Source organism: Triticum dicoccoides, chromosome 1B (genome assembly GCF_002162155.2).
Source record: "Triticum dicoccoides isolate Atlit2015 ecotype Zavitan chromosome 1B, WEW_v2.0, whole genome shotgun sequence".
NCBI lineage: Eukaryota > Viridiplantae > Streptophyta > Magnoliopsida > Poales > Poaceae > Triticum > Triticum dicoccoides.
The window spans coordinates 664,529,544-664,545,390 of record NC_041381.1 but is presented as its reverse complement, the minus strand read 5'-3'; the positions used below and the strand labels follow the sequence as shown (position 1 = coordinate 664,545,390).

Here is a 15,847-nt window from a genome sequence, read left to right as displayed (position 1 = left end):
GTAGACATGAGAGAATTGACCCAGAGAGTTTGGTGCACTCCTGCTACAGTATAGAAGCATTCAAGTTAGCATACAAGCCAATTATCAAGCCTTGCAGAGATAGGAGTGAGTGGCAGAAGATGAATGGGTGTGAAATCAAACCACCTGTCTATGAAAAGAAAGTTGGGAGGCCTTTAAACAAGAGTAGGAGAAAGCAGCCTTATGAGATTGAAAAGAAAGATGGCACAAAGGTACTGACCAGACATGGAGGCACAATAACATGTTCATACTGTAATGAACAGGGCCACAACATCAAAGGATGTAATACAAGAAAAGCTTGCATCTTGCCAAAACGAACAGTGAGAAGGGGGCTAAGGGCTATTCCTAATGATATGTATGATGATGAACCAATTATGGCACAAGATGAACAGGAACAGGATGGTGGGCAAGTCACACAGGAGGAGGTTCATGTCACATAAGATGATGAGCAAGTCACACAGGAGGAGGTTCATGTCACACAGGATGATGGCTAACTTACACAGGAGGATGTCAATGCCACACAGAATGATTGCCCAGTGCAGCAACAAGAGGATGAATATGATACACCAGTTGTTTTTCAGGTAAATTCTAATCTTTTTTTGTCCATTTCTTTTAGGTTGTATTTAATGTGATACACCAGTGATGATAGCATGTGATGATTGGATGTGCACAGGTGTAAGACTTTGGACATACAATGTTTCTTAAGATGCAGCAGTCTAGGCCTGTACCTAGAGAAGAAACTGAAGTCACTCTGCCAGATTCATCATTCATATTATAGGTAGCCAGTTCTCAAGCTTCAGCACATACAACAACAGCTACAAATGGTGGCAACCTGACCATGAAGTTGTTGAAAATGAAAAGAGACAAAGAAAGGGAGATGGCAGCCAGGAGAGATGAAGCACTAGAGGCAATGAATGAGATGGCAGAGAGGAGAGCAGAGGAGGCTGAAGCAAAGAGGCAGGAAATTGCTATCAAAAGAGCAGAGAAGGCAGCTAGAAGAAGAAGAGTAGCAAAAAGAAGAAGGTCGAGGAAACAGCAGCAAAGATGGTAGCTTCAGCAGCAAGAAAAGCAGCATTACAAGAAGAGAAGGAGGCCAGGGCAATTGAAGCAATTGCAGCTAAGGCAGAGGCAGCAATGAAGAGAAGAGAAGAGCAAGAAGCAAAGAGAGCTATTGCACTGAAGAAAAAACAAGATCAAGAAGCAAAGAAGAAACAACAAGAAGATGCCAAGAGAAGAAGAGCTGAATCAGTTTGCCCAAGTGCACCAACAAGAAGTGGACGTGTGCCCAAGAAGAAGAGAGTCAACATGTTTGATGAGTTCAGATGAATCGGTGCTGTTGCACTTGTAATTCAGTGATTTTTTTGGCAGAAACTTAAATCTGAGTAATTTGATGCTCATTGAGCTCAAATGTGGTTCATTCACTGAAGAAACTAACAGAGCTGAAATGTAGCTCATTCAGTGAGACATAAGTAATTTGATGCAAACTGAATTTGATGCAGCATTGCAATTGTGTATATGTGTCTTAAATGAATTTGATGCAAATTGAACTTAAATTTGCTTCAGTGTGTGATTCAGTGTTTTTTCACTGTTAGATGGTTTTGCAATGATAGAATGGTTTTGTCATAACTGAACTTCAGTGTTTTTCATAACTGAACTTTGTCAGATAACTAAATTCAGACAAATGTTTTTGTACTTATCTCTTTAGTGGTTTTTATATTTAACTGCATAAAATAAAAAAATAAAAAAATGGGTGGCCTGGGTCTCGAACCCAGGACCTGTAGTATTGAACGTTGGGGGCAAAACTAGTGGAGTAAGTAGTAGTGCTTTGATCAAAGGCAGATACTAAACTATCTATTTAGTAGTTGCTAGTGGCTAAACGGCCCACGTCTTTTCGGTTTCCTTCTCTGCTCTTTAAGCCCACCCACCCACCGCTCCGCTCACCACTCACATCCAGTCTGCAGTCCACCCACTTCCCCTCGGTTACGCCGCTTCCAAACCCCCACTCCACCCTCGCCGCTGACCACCACACCGCCGCCACCGGCATGGAGAACAGCCCCGCCTGGCAGAGGGTCATCGATGACCTCGCAGGCTGCGACAAGGCGATGCGCGCGGACCTGACGGAGATCGGGAAGTGGTTCCCCAGCATTGCGATGCTGCGTCACCACGCGCGTGGCCTCCTCAAGATCATGACCGACTACGAGCTGGAGCACTGATGCACCGCCCCCCTCGGTATCGCTCCTGCGCTCGTCCTCCGCTTCGTGATGCAGGAGACGCGTTCCGACGACCCGGGCCAGCGAGCCCGGTGGTGGAGGTACCGGTCCGCCACCGCGCCGCGGCAGCCGGATCCTTCGCGCGCTGGCTCGCGAGCGGAGCGCGTCCACAACGTCGAGGTAGCCGTCCCCGTGCCTGTCAACACGGCCTACTGGGACCACTACCAGCCCGACCTCATCGGGCCCGATGACGTCTCCGATTACATCTCATCGGAATCGGAGTACGACTCTGGCTCCGACGACGACTCTGGCTACTCCGCCGACTCGTCGTGGTTGACTGGCTGGGAGGAGCCGGAGGTGATTGTACTCTCTAACAACGAGGCGGAGGTGGCGGCGCCCGTCGTCCCCGAGCCAGAGGTCCAGATGATGGCGCCCGTCGCCAGGGAGGGTGACAAGCACCGGCCCATTGACGTCGAGCTGCTTCCCGATGTTCCTGACATCGTGAAGCAGGAGGTGGAGGTGGTCTTGGCCCTGCAAGCACAAGATGGCGTAGAGCAGCCAGAGAGGAAGAAGAAGAGGAAGGTGGTGGCAGCTGACATGGAGGTTCGCCGCTCGGAGCGCCTCCAGAAGTTGAAGAACTGAAGATGAAGGCATGAAGAAGATGCAGTAGTTAGGTATGCTGAAATATACAGATTTTCAACATATAAGTTATAAAAAAATTAGTTTGTTAGGTGTGCTTGTATATTAAGCACATAAGTTATTTGTAATTTCTGGCTGTTGAACTGGCTATTATGCTATATATGTGTTGAACTATATAAGTGTTGATGCTATATAAGTGGCAGTAATTCAAAAGTGTTTTATTGGTACATAATGGTGTTGATGCAGTCTTGTTGCTATATAAGGCAACAATCCAAAATTGTCTTGTTGCTATATAAGGCAATAATTCCAAAAGAAGTAGGTGCTAAGGTTTTGAATCTTAACTGAATTTTTGTCTGAATCTTTGTCTGTCTTAACTGGATTTTGTCTTAACTAAATTCAGACAACTATTAAGATTTAGTTAACTGTAAAAAATTAAGTTAGATTTTCAAACTAAATTCAGACAACTGTTAAACTAAGTGGCAGTTGATGCTGATGATGCTGATCTGTTGATGATGCTGTCTAGTTTATGTTGTTGATGCTATAAGTTAACTAAATTTTGTCTGAACTTGTTGCTAATATAAGGCTAAAAATTCAGTTATCTTTGTCTTAACTAAAATTTGTCTTAAACTAAACTTTAAATCAATAATCTTTTCAAAAGTACAAATTTTGTCAGCAAATTTAGTTAACTTTAAAATTCAGTTATTACTAATTTTAGTTAGCTTAACTGAACTTTGCCACCTATCTGAAATGGCAACACTACACACCCTACAACTGGTTTGAATTTGTACTTGCACACCCTGTAACTTGCATCATCCATGCACCTTTGGTCCACCAATAGATCCACCCCCACCACCAGGTCCACCACCACCAAATCCACCACCAGGTCCCCTTCTTCTTCCTCCTCTTCGACCAGATCCACCACCAGGTTCCCTTCTTCTTCCTCCACTCCTCCTCTGCTCCTGCTCCCCTGGTCTACAACAGCAGCCATGGTGTCCTGGGATGATCTCCCAACCTCTTCTGAAGATGACTCAGTGACCAGCAAGGTTAGTCATGTCCTCTCCTCCACACAGCTAGGGTTAAACAGGTTCTAGGGGTTATACTTAACAAATGCAATTTTTTTTTCTTTTTTTTAGCCTCCAGCAACAATTTTCTGCAAAGAATGGACTGGCCTGGCCACAGATCTGCCTAGCTTTACATGTGAGTATGGATCTTTGTGTGAGAAGCATGTGGCTTTTCAATCTGTTGACAGTGGCAGAAGATTCCTGGCTTGTGCACACAAGGTTTGTACAAATCCAGATAATGGTGCCATTTTATCATCATTTTACAGTGACAGTGGCTTTTATCTCAAGATTTGCAGATAACTGGATAATGTCACTTAACTGAATGTTTCTTTGGATGATAGGAAGTACCTAAATGCACCTATGTGGAATGGATAGACCCTGAGTGGCCTGAAGCATTGAAGATGAGCCTAGCTACCATATGGAGCATGTATGAGGAGGAGACAAAACAAAGGCTACAACAAAATGTGTTGAGTGCTGAACAAAACTTGAAGATCTTGGAACAGAAGACAAAAATGGAGAAAATGTAGAATGAGCTGAGACATTTCAAGCTTGATTTTGCCAAGATAGTGGCTGAAAAGGAGCAGGCAATGAGTCAATTAGGCAACACACAAACTGCTCTGTCTGATCTGAAGGAAGAGCTTGAGAAGAAGAAGAGCACTGACAAATCTGTAACAAACATTCATCGGGTATTCAGAGCTAAGGCAGAGAAAGAGAGGGACCAAGTCATGCAGGAGCGGGATCAATTGAAGCAAGAGAAGAGAAAGCTTGAGTACATGATAGGTGACTTATTCAAACACAAAGAGGAGACCAAGGAGAAGATAAAGAAACTTAAGGGGATGCTGAATGATTTTGACTGAACTTATCTTGTTCTTGTCCCTGTGTAAACTTAATTTGACCAACTATGTTGTGAAATGGATTTCGTTGTCAACTGATTTTATCTTGCCTGTCAACTGAATTTTAAGTGCAATGGATTTGGTTTTCAACTGTAATATGTTGTCAAATGATTAGAATTCAATTGAGACATGCTGTGTTGCTGTCTAAATGAAGAAGTAACATAACACCATTGGTACATAACTCCAGTCTTCATATTATTTGATCAGTTATCCATTACAACCATCACAACATGCAACCATTACAACCATCAAAGCATGCATCCAAACCCAAAACAAGTACTTAATCTACTTAGTGTGCTCTGCTCACTGATTTCAGCACATCTCACTTCTTCATGACTACTATGAAACACAACACACAAAGCAACATAACAGCAGCCATCACCAGCTTCAGCAGCAGTAGAATTTCTCTACCTAATCCAAGCAGCATAGCAACTTGCTGCTTGGTAGCAAAGTTCTTCTCACTAGGGGTGCCAAATGACCCAAAATCAACTCTGCCAGCACCTCTCCCAGCCATGCCTCTTCCAGCTATGCTTCTTGTGTTCATTGCTTCAGTCCTCTTCCTCTCAAGCTCCTCCCTTTTATCCTCAGCTCCTCCTATTGCATCCACAGCAGCATCACCAACAAGAACCCTATGTTCAACAAGATGCTGCACATATTCTAGCTCCCAATGCCAGAAATCACAGGTGACCTAAAAAACAGAGAAACAGAGCATTTTCAGTTATCTGAAAAAGTTCAGTTAAGTATAAATTTCAGTTAACTACCACACAATCTGACAAAACCTAATGCTAGTTAACTACCAAATTGCAGTACAAACCTAATGCTAGTTAACTAAGTTCAATCTGACAAAACCCTAATGCAGCCTTACAATTCAATCTGATGCAGAAACAGTGAAGAAAGGATCTACCACACAGGTAGAGGAACTTGACCTGGTGTTTGCTGCACCTGTAGAAGACCCACCCCTCGTGCTCGTCTGTGCCAGAGCGGTAGAACTTCACCTGCTCGCCACAATCCGGGCACGGGATCAAAGGAAGGACAACGGAGCGGCCATGTAGCCCAGATCGAGCAGAGCTCGAAGAAGACATGAGGAGAGAGGGCGGCGGCAATGTCTGCGGCGGTGGAGAGAGAGCGACGGCAATGGCTGCGGCGGCGGCGGCGAGGGCGGCGGCGGAGGGAGGCTGGTGGGCTAGGGTTGGGAGAGGGCAGCGGGTGGGCTCGGTCCACGCGGGTGGCTCGATCCGACCAGGTGGGTGAGGAGATCTTTTGTTCTGCCAAATTTGCAAAAAAAAACCTGGTTGCCTGCGTATTCGAGCGAGCCAAACGCATGTGGCAGTCAGCGCCCGCGTGGCAGCCGTTGACTGAGGCCAGCTCAGGGCGTACGTATGGAAAAACGTATTTTGGACCATACATGACCCCCTAGAGCAAATATGGTGATCATATTGCGGGTATTTTTAACTACAGGAACCAAAGCTAACGCCACTGCAAGTTTGGGGACCTGTGATGAATTTTTCTCTTGTGGAAATATATGTGCCATCGGAGAGCCCTACGTGTTGTCTACGTAAAAGTTTGGTAAAACTAAGTCAAGTCAATAATATCGTACTATGCAGCTATCCATGGATAACGAGTCAAAAAGGGAAGCGGCTAAAGGAAAAAAAAAATCAAGCTAAGAAGACCTAAGACGAATATCAAAGTGTGCAGCTTGATCGATCTTTGAAGCAAGCCGGTTTTATTTTAAGAGAAACTACAAGCAAACCGGTTCTGGTGTGCACAAGAAACTATGCAGTGCATCCAGCTCGATCCATCTCGGAAGCAACCCGGTTTTATTTAGAAACTGCAAGCAAGCCGGTTTAGTGTGTACAGGGACCTTCTGTTTTTTTCCTCTCTGGCTCGACTTTTCATAAGTGTGCAGTCGCAGCAAGCAAGTTTGAACATCTTAATGTGGCCGAGAAACCAGGGACTATGAATGTACTCCCTCCGTTCCTAAATGTAAGTCTTTGAAGAGATTTTACTATGGATCACATACGGAGCAAAATGAGTGAATCTACACACAAAATGCATCTATATACGTCCGTATGTGGTCCATAGTGAAATACCTATAAAGACTTATATTTAGAAACGGAGGGAGGAGTATGTATCATGCCTAGAGTCAGTCGTTCTCAAATTTTAATTTGTTTCCACTCTTCCGCGACCAAGTCTAAAAAAAAAATGAAACTCCATGGGCACTAGCACCCACGGATTTATTGATATAGAAGAAGCATCCCTCATGAGAATTCCAGAAATTCGTCCCCGACGTGGATCGAACTCTGGTCGTTAGGTTTACAATCATGCGCCCCCAACCACTGGGCTATGCCCACGTCCTCCGCGACCAAGTCTAGCCAGATGGTCATTTTTAACTGACCAAATTATGAGAAGCTAATTGTGTGGCTCATGAGCTAGCTCAGTATAGTTTCTTAAACAAAGTTTCTTGTAACTGGGACGATGACCCCCCCTAGCTGGTTATTTGCTTCTCTTGTGATGGATGTATCCTTTGCTAAATAATCAATAAAACTAGCAATGAAGCCCTTTCCTCGAAAAGAAAAAAAAAACTAACAAAATCATGTATCCCATCGCTGAGTACCTCTTGGATTCTTGGGCACATTTTTTAGGCAGATTCTTGAGCACATTTTTTTAGGGGAATTCTTGAGCACACATATGGCAAGTTTTAGAACGTTGTTTTCATGTGGCGCACACAATTAAGGGAAGAAGGCCCTACACAAATAAGCCCTTTTGGTGCAACGTTCGGCGGGCTGGTCGCTGGTCCACTACGGACCCTATCATGGACCGATCACGGCATCACTATGTGTGCATTCACCGTTCACACTATCCAGTGATGGTATTCCACAAGATAAAATCAGAAGTGAAGGACATTGTTGGAGCAAAATTGCTTTATCCATGACACTACACGCACGATCTGCGAACGATGCATCCCTCATCCCTCCCCAACGATGCATCCATGCACGCTTGTTGGAGGCTGGCCAGAGAGCCTCGATCTCCAGTCCGCAAAGAGTGAAGAACATCGACAAACCAGCCACGCCAATAACCATGTGCAACGGAGCAGGCTGCATATGAAAAATAGGAGAGAAATGACCGCTAATATTTTACTCCCTCCGTTCCTAAATACTTCCTCCGTTCGGAATTACTTGTCGCGAAAATGGATGTATCTAGATGTATTTTAGTTCTATATACATCCATTCCGAGACAAGTAATTCCGAACGGAGGGAGTATAAGTCTTCGTAGAGATTCCACTATGAACCACATACGGATGTATATAGATGCATTTTAGAGGGTAGATTTACTCGTTTTGCTCTGTATGTGGTCCATGCTGAAATCTCGCCAAAGACTTACATTTAGGAACGGAGGGAGTAGATGATAGACATTAGACAGACATCAAGATGACAGGAAATGTAACAGGACTAACTGAACAGCTTGAAACCAGTTCATCAACACTGTTGTTACTGTTAAACGCTTAAGCCCATAGTATATCTCAAATGCACCATTGAAGTAACGGGCCTTAATCCCGACAAATAAAAAACGTAGGGCAAATGCGACAAAGATACCTGGAATCAGAATTGGAAAAATATACTCCCTCCGTCCGAGAATACTTGTCCTAAAAATGAATAAAATGGATGTATCTATAACTAAAATAAGTCTAGATACAACTATTTCAAAGACAAGTATTTCCGGACGGAGGGAGTACATTAGAGGCTTCATGCTTGTGGAAACATGGGAGCTTTGCGTGCCTGCTGCTGATCTGCTTAAGAAAAACATAATATTTGGTCAGCAGTAGACATGACTCCAGTGCATCATGTCAGCAAAAATATTTTCACCAAACCAAACTCAACCATGGGAAATGAGGGCGACTCAATTGTCCGGGCATCATTGTTGAACTTGTGATTCAACAGCTCCTACGATCGATCTACAGTCAGGCCATTCGTTGTAGCTGAAAAAAAAACACATTGCCGTTACATATACAATGATGGCTCCAAGCAAATTAATTCATGAGGCCTCCATCCGGACAACACTAGAACTCATACTGGAAAAAAAATCACAATATCGAAGAAGAGAATCTTAGACCAGTGAACCGTTCCATGTCAGGTCGTACACTGACCGACGCGACGATCACTCTCTATCCAGCTCCTGCTGAAAAGTATTGAGTAGAACTCTTGGATTCTAATCTGGGCAGGCCGCAACGATCCTGTCCAGGGCACGAAGATAAAAACTGGAATGGTAACTATTCCCTCCATTTCTAAATATTTGTCTTTCTAAAGATTTCAACAACTGACTACATACGGAGCAAAATAAGTGAATCTACACTCTAAAATATGTCTACATACATCAGTATGTGGTAGTCCATTTGAAATGTCTAGAAAGATAAATATTTAGGAACGGAGGGAGTAGCTGACAAGGTTGACGGACTCGACACAGGTCTTCGCTCCATCTGCGGCCAAGCTTGAGATAAGGCGTGAGGGTTTCAGACCAGGTGCAAGTGTGTGGACGTGATGGCGCTGTGGAAGTGATCTTAAACCACTGGGACCTCAGCCAGCCGAGCTGAGCATCCAGCATTCGAACACACACTTTATTTCCAGCTCACAAACCATGCAACAGCAATAAGAAAGGGTGCCGTTCTGTGCGATCCGGCCGAGCAAAGGTTCCCCACTCCCTCCTGCTTACTCTACTAAAACGTGTTAGATACATCCGTATCTAGACAATAGACTAGCTTTTTGAGACGGAGGTAATACTGTACTGTTTAACATCAAATTTGGGCGTCTGTCTTGCTGTCGATTTTGTATCAATTGTTGTGGGTGAGGCCGTCAGGCGTTAAACATTTCGGACAGTTTAACCCCTGTGCACTAAAAATTGGAATGGTTATCAGCATGACCTCTGTCCACATGAGTTCTCAACTTCTTTTCCCTTCCCATATACTGTGATTGTTAATCAGAGAAGGGTCACAAAGTCCAGCTCCATAGTTAAACTTAGAACCCGCCGTGCTCATTTCTTCACGCCATGCAGGTAACGGGGGCCTCGTGGCTCCCAATCGACGTGCGAGACGCACCATGCTCCTGCTACTGACCTTGCTGCTCATTTCTGATGGAGTTGGCACTGCCACCCGCTCGACAGTCCCCGGTAACAGCACGGACATGCTCTGGTTGCTAGATTTCAAGCGGGCAATCACCAACGATCCAAGGCAAGTGGGAGGGCGTCAACTGCTGCCTCACGCACCCAGGTCGCGTCACTGTGCTAAACCTCACCGAGCAAGGGTTGTCAGGTTCGATTTCCCCATCCCTTGGGAACCTGACACTGGACCTGTCCACAAATAGCTTCACCGGCAAGATACCTCCTCTCGGACGTCTCCACAGACTGCAACAACTTTTGCTGAGTAAAAACTCTTTGCAAGGGATCATTCCTGCTACACTTACAAATTGTTCCAACCTAAATTCCTTAGACCTATCCGGTAACTCCCTGACAGGTGAAATTCCACTCAATATAGGCTTGCTCTCCAATTTGTCGTTTCTACAGCTTGCCAGAAATAATATCACCGGGACGATCCCACCAAGCCTGAAAAACATCAGTCAGTTAGCACTAATCAATCTTGCAGATAATCAGCTCATGGGCAGCATTCCTGATGAGATAGGACAATTTCCAAGTCTGCTTGGTTTGTTACTTAGTGGTAATATGCTATCAGGTAGAATCCCAACAACCGTGCTTAACCAGTCTTATCTACAAATATTAGACGTAAGTATCAATATGATAGGGAACACATTGCCATCTAATTTTGGTGATACCCTCCCAAGTCTCACATTGCTCTGCTTGGACTATAACAAGTTTGAGGGCCATATCCCAGCTTCGCTAGGTAATATTTCAGGGCTATCAACATTGGACCTATCATCCAACAAACTGACAGGTCAAGTTCCAAGTTCACTAGGTAGGCTTGGAAAGTTGAACTATCTAAACCTTCAGACAAATCAGCTTGTAGCAAAGGATATCCAAAGCTGGGAATTCGTAGATGCGTTGAGCAATTGCAGATATCTGCAAGTTCTTGCACTAGGTGAAAACCAGTTACAAGGAGCTATCCCAAGTTCTATTGGTAACCTGTCAAGCAAACTTCAAGGACTAGGATTAGATGCAAACGATTTATCAGGGACAGTACCCACTAACATGGGGAATCTTAGTGGCTTAACAGTACTAGACTTATGTAGAAATAAGCTCAACGGTTCCATTGAAGGATGGGTTGGAAAGCTGGAAAATCTAACAGTTTTAGTTCTTGATGGGAATAAATTCACTGGCCCGGTACCAAACTCTATCGGTAATCTTGATAAATTGACGGATATCTATCTAGCAAACAATGAGTTTGAAGGTCCGATACCCCCCGGTATGGGAAACCTTAAGAGCATCTCCAGCCGTTTGCCCCCCAGGGCGCCGAAAAATTGCGCCCTGGGGGCAAGCCGGCGCTAGTTCGGCCCCTAGGGGTGGCCTAGCACCCAGCCACGCCCCCAGGCGCCCCCCTCAGCCTTGGCGAATTCAAACGTAGTTCATTCCCACGCCCAAAAATAAACGCCACAATCCGGCGATCAAGCGGCGATCGGCGATCGATGAAAAGTTCGGCGTAGAAAAATCAGAACGGAAGCGCGCATCAGAGGCGAGGTCGGCCTCTGGCGTCGGCGGTGTCGGCGTGCGCGGGCTTGACGGGTCCTCTGTGCTTGGCGGCGTGGTTTCTGCGTTGCGGGCAGTCTCGGCGGCATCGTCGGTCGGGGCATCGTCGGTCAGGCTTGGCGGCGGCGTCGGCGTGTGCGTGGGCGTGGGCGGCGTCGTCGTGGGCGTGGGCGTGGGCGGCGTCATCGAGGGAAGCTGGTCCAGGATGAGGCCGACATGCGCCCTGTACCACGCCTTGACCGCCTCGTCGGTGCTCTGGAGCATGTCCGCCCCGCCCAGCAGGAAAGTCAGGTCGGTGTTCCTCTTCTTCGCGGCGACATTGGTCCGGAGTAGGTCGAGCTTGACGGCGCTTGTTGACATCAACGCTGACCACCGCGCCTCGGTCTTCTCTTCACGAAGGACGGCCCGGGCCTGAGCATCGGTGAGGCAGTGCTGGATGGATTCCTGGACGCGGGCCGTGGCCACGTCGGCGTGCTTCCCCTTCTTGGCGCCTTTGTTGCCGCCGGGCCGCCCTTCTGACGCCCCCGGAGCCGGCGCGTCCGGCTTGTATGTCTCCTTGGCCTTCTCAAGGTTGCGCCGGACTTCCGCCCACTTGTCGCACTTGTTAATGCGCTTGTAGACGTGGAGGTATTTGAACTCGGCGTCGTTGTTGCTCTGCCTATACAGGCCGAATATGCGCAGCAACTGCGCGGGGACAAACAAACAGTTGGCGGGCGCGCGCACATGGCGAAGAGAGACGGGAGACCGGCGTGTCATACCTGATCCTTAATGCTGGCGCCACTCTCCGGGCGAGCGGCCACCTCCTCGACGACACCATGACATTTGTTGCACGCCCCCTGGATGCGCTCCCAATGGTTCGCCATCGCCTTCGCCCCGCGCTGCATGTAGACGCCTTTGAAGTAGGGGTTGACGAGCTTGCGCTCGTCGAACTCGGCCTTGATGCGCGCCCAGTACATCTCGATGCTCTGGTTCGCGCCGGTGGTCGGGTCGAGGCAGACGACATTCCATGCCTCGGCGAGGCATTCCTCCTCCTTGGACGCCCACTTGATGCGCAGCTCGGCTGACCTGGCCGTCCGTTTCTTCTTCTTGCGCCTCCTCGCCTGCTCCTCCTCGTCGTCCTCCTCCTCCTCGTCCTCTTACTCCTGCTCCTCCTGCTCCTCATCGTCGTAGACGTAACCGAGCTCGCCGTCCATGCCGCCACTGAGATCCACCGCCTCATCCGCGGTGAACCCGGGAGACGCGGTGGCCGCGGCCGATCCCTCCGCGATGATGTCGTACATGTCGGCCTCGGTCTCGTCGGCGTCGCCGAGGTGCGAGAAGGGCAGTGCGCAACGGCGGAGAGGAGGTGTCGGGGAGGACGCGTACGCGGGCGGTAAGTAGTTGTATGGAGGGTACTGCACGCCGGTGAAGGCGGACGAGGGCGTGCGCTGGGCCGGGTGTCAATGGGGGAACGTGACATTTGGGTTGAACCCACCGTGTACGTCTCCGTCGGCGTAGCCCGGCGATCCCCATGGCTGCGGCGTCGGAGACCCGACACCTTGCTGGCCCCATGGCGCGTACTGCGCGTGGTTGCCGGGGGGATTCATCATCCCCGTGCGTGTCGCCTCGGCCTGGTCTGCGGAAGCGGCAGCGGCAGCGGAAGCCGCGCACGCCGCATTGTCGCGGGCCTTCTTGGCGAGGGCCCCATTCCGCCGGTCGGCGGTGACGGCCTCCCGTCGATGTACTTCTACCCTCCAATCGGCGTTTGTCATGCCCGGCGGCTTTGACGGCGGCGCCCTTGGCTTCCTCTGCTTCGGCTGGGCGATGTTGGCGGTCGCGGTCGCCGCGGCATGGGGAACGACGTACTTCTTCAGTGGCATGGCGGCTGAATGGGAGGCGAGCGGGAGAGAGAATGGCGGGAGGATAGAAGAAAATGGGAAGGAACTGGGGGAAAAGCGGGGAGAAACGACGGGAAGAGGGCGCTCGGCTCGCTGACAAGGCGGACCCACGTGCGCCTTTTCGCTTGTGCCGGCGCTCCAGGCGCCCCCCAGGGGGCCGGGTTCTGCCTAGGTCCGCCGACACCAAATTTGGCCCGAGCAGGCGAAAAACGGGCTTCTGGGGGGCGACTGGGCCGTTTTTTCGGCGCCGGCGCGACAAAAACGCCTGGGGAGGGCCTGTTGGGGGCGCGGCTGGAGATGCTCTAACATGCTCACAACGTTGAACATTAGTTATAACAATCTACAGGGTAACATTCCTAGGAAGATCTTCCACACTGGCTCCACACTGACCATATGTGCATTATCCTACAATAATTTACAAGGAACAATACCTACAGAGTTCAGTAATCTTAGGCAGCTAGTTGAGCTGCATCTTTCATCCAACAAACTTTCTGGGGAAATTCCTGGTGCTTTAGGTGAGTGTCAAGAGCTGCAGATCATCCGAATGGACCAGAATATTCTCACAGGTGATATTCCGGAGTCTTTGAGCAATCTGAAGAGCTTGGTGGTGCTCAACTTTTCACATAACAGTTTGTCCGGATCCATTCCAACATCACTAAGTGACCTGAAATATCTGAACCAGCTAGACGTCTCTTACAACCATATACATGGAGAAATACCAAGGAATGGAATATTTGAAAATGAAACGGCTGTTTCTCTCAATGGGAATTGGGGACTTTGCGGTGGAGCAGTGAATCTTCATATGCCCACTTGTTCTACTATCTCCCAGAGAAAAGAAACACTGTACTACTTGGTCAGAGTATTTATCCCTTTGGTTGGCTTCGCCTCACTCATATTGTTAATTTACTTTGTACTCCTGGAGGGCAAGACGCCAAGAAGAACATACTTACTGTTGCTGTCTTTTGGCAAGCATTTTCCTAGAGTTACCTACAGGGATCTAGCTCAAGCTACACAGAGCTTTTCTGAGTCAAACCTGGTTGGAAGAGGAAGCTATGGTTCAGTATATAGAGGAAAGCTAACTCAAGCAAAAATACAAGTGGCTATTAAAGTTTTTGACCTCGATGTGAGATACGCAGACGATAGATGATGATGGTAATGCTTTCAAAGCTATAATTTATGAGTTCATGCCAAACGGGAATTTGGACACGTGGTTACACACAAAATCTGCTGGTGAAGGTCCAAGGATTTTGAGCTTAGGGCAAAGAATAAGCATCGCTGTTAATATCGCTGATGCATTGGCCTACTTGCACCATGATATCACAAGATCCATTGTCCATTGCGATTTGAAACCCAGCAATATCCTCCTGGACACTGATATGAATGCATATTTGGGTGACTTTGGCATTGCAAACCTCGTTCGTAACTCAAAGTCAACATCAAGTTCAGCCTCAACTTCAGATAGCTCAATTGGATTGAAGGGAACTATAGGATATATTGCTCCAGGTATTCACCTCCACATCATATATTTGTGTGAGGCTTAATTGTCTGAAAATTAACTTTTTAGATTTATATGGCACTAATCACTTTCATTTCATATGTTTTCAGAGTATGCTCAAACTGGACAAGCATCAACCTATGGGGACGTTTACAGTTTTGGAATAGTTCTTCTAGAGATGCTGATAGGTAAAAGACCAACAGACCCTATGTTTGACAATGAACTCAACAATGTCAATTTTGTGGAGACGAACTCTCCAGATCATATACTGCATATCATCGATGATCATCTCCAAGAAGTGTGCAAGGGATTCACTCATACGACAGTGGAAGCAGGAAACATAGTATATCAGTGGTTGGTGCCCCTTGTGCAAGTAGCTCTGTCATGCACACGTCTGTTCCCAAGAGAGCGAATGAACATGAGAGAAGTAGCCATGAAATTGGAGGCAGCCAGGACATTTTTTTTTTTTTGAATTTTCAACGGGGGAGGGGGGGGGGGAGCCCCCCCACCACCTGAATATATTGCGTAAAGGGGGAAACCCCATGAGAGTCAGATTACAGAGAGAGAGAATTTTAAAGAAGGATAAGGAAAGGAGACCCTAGCAAGGCAGCTAGCCATTATGCTAGACGATCGGTCCTAAGGACAGCTAGCCAGACGTTGATATGGGAGCGATCCCCCTCCCGCAGTCTAGCACGCCACAACACCGCATCGTCCCGACATGCCTTCAATGTAGCAGCTAGGGGCCATGGGTCTCCCCTGAAGACGACAGCGTTCCGTCGCTTCTAGAGCCTCCAACAACAGAGGAGGACGAAGGAGGCAGGAGAGGCAACGCCAACAGCGGGCAAAGCGTCGAAAAGGTGCAGGGTCTCCACCGGAGCTCCAGCGGGCGAGAGCCCAACGCACCGCCAGAACTGAACCGCAAACGGGCACACGAAGATCAAGTGATCGGCAGTTTCCAGCGCCGCTT

At 47.7% G+C, this 15,847-nt stretch overlaps 1 pseudogene; it reads left to right on the top strand.

Annotated features, from left to right (window-relative positions):
* Positions 1-5,955: 5,955 nt before the first annotated feature.
* On the top strand, positions 5,956-15,358 carry LOC119350855 (annotated as a pseudogene).
* Positions 15,359-15,847: the final 489 nt, after the last annotated feature.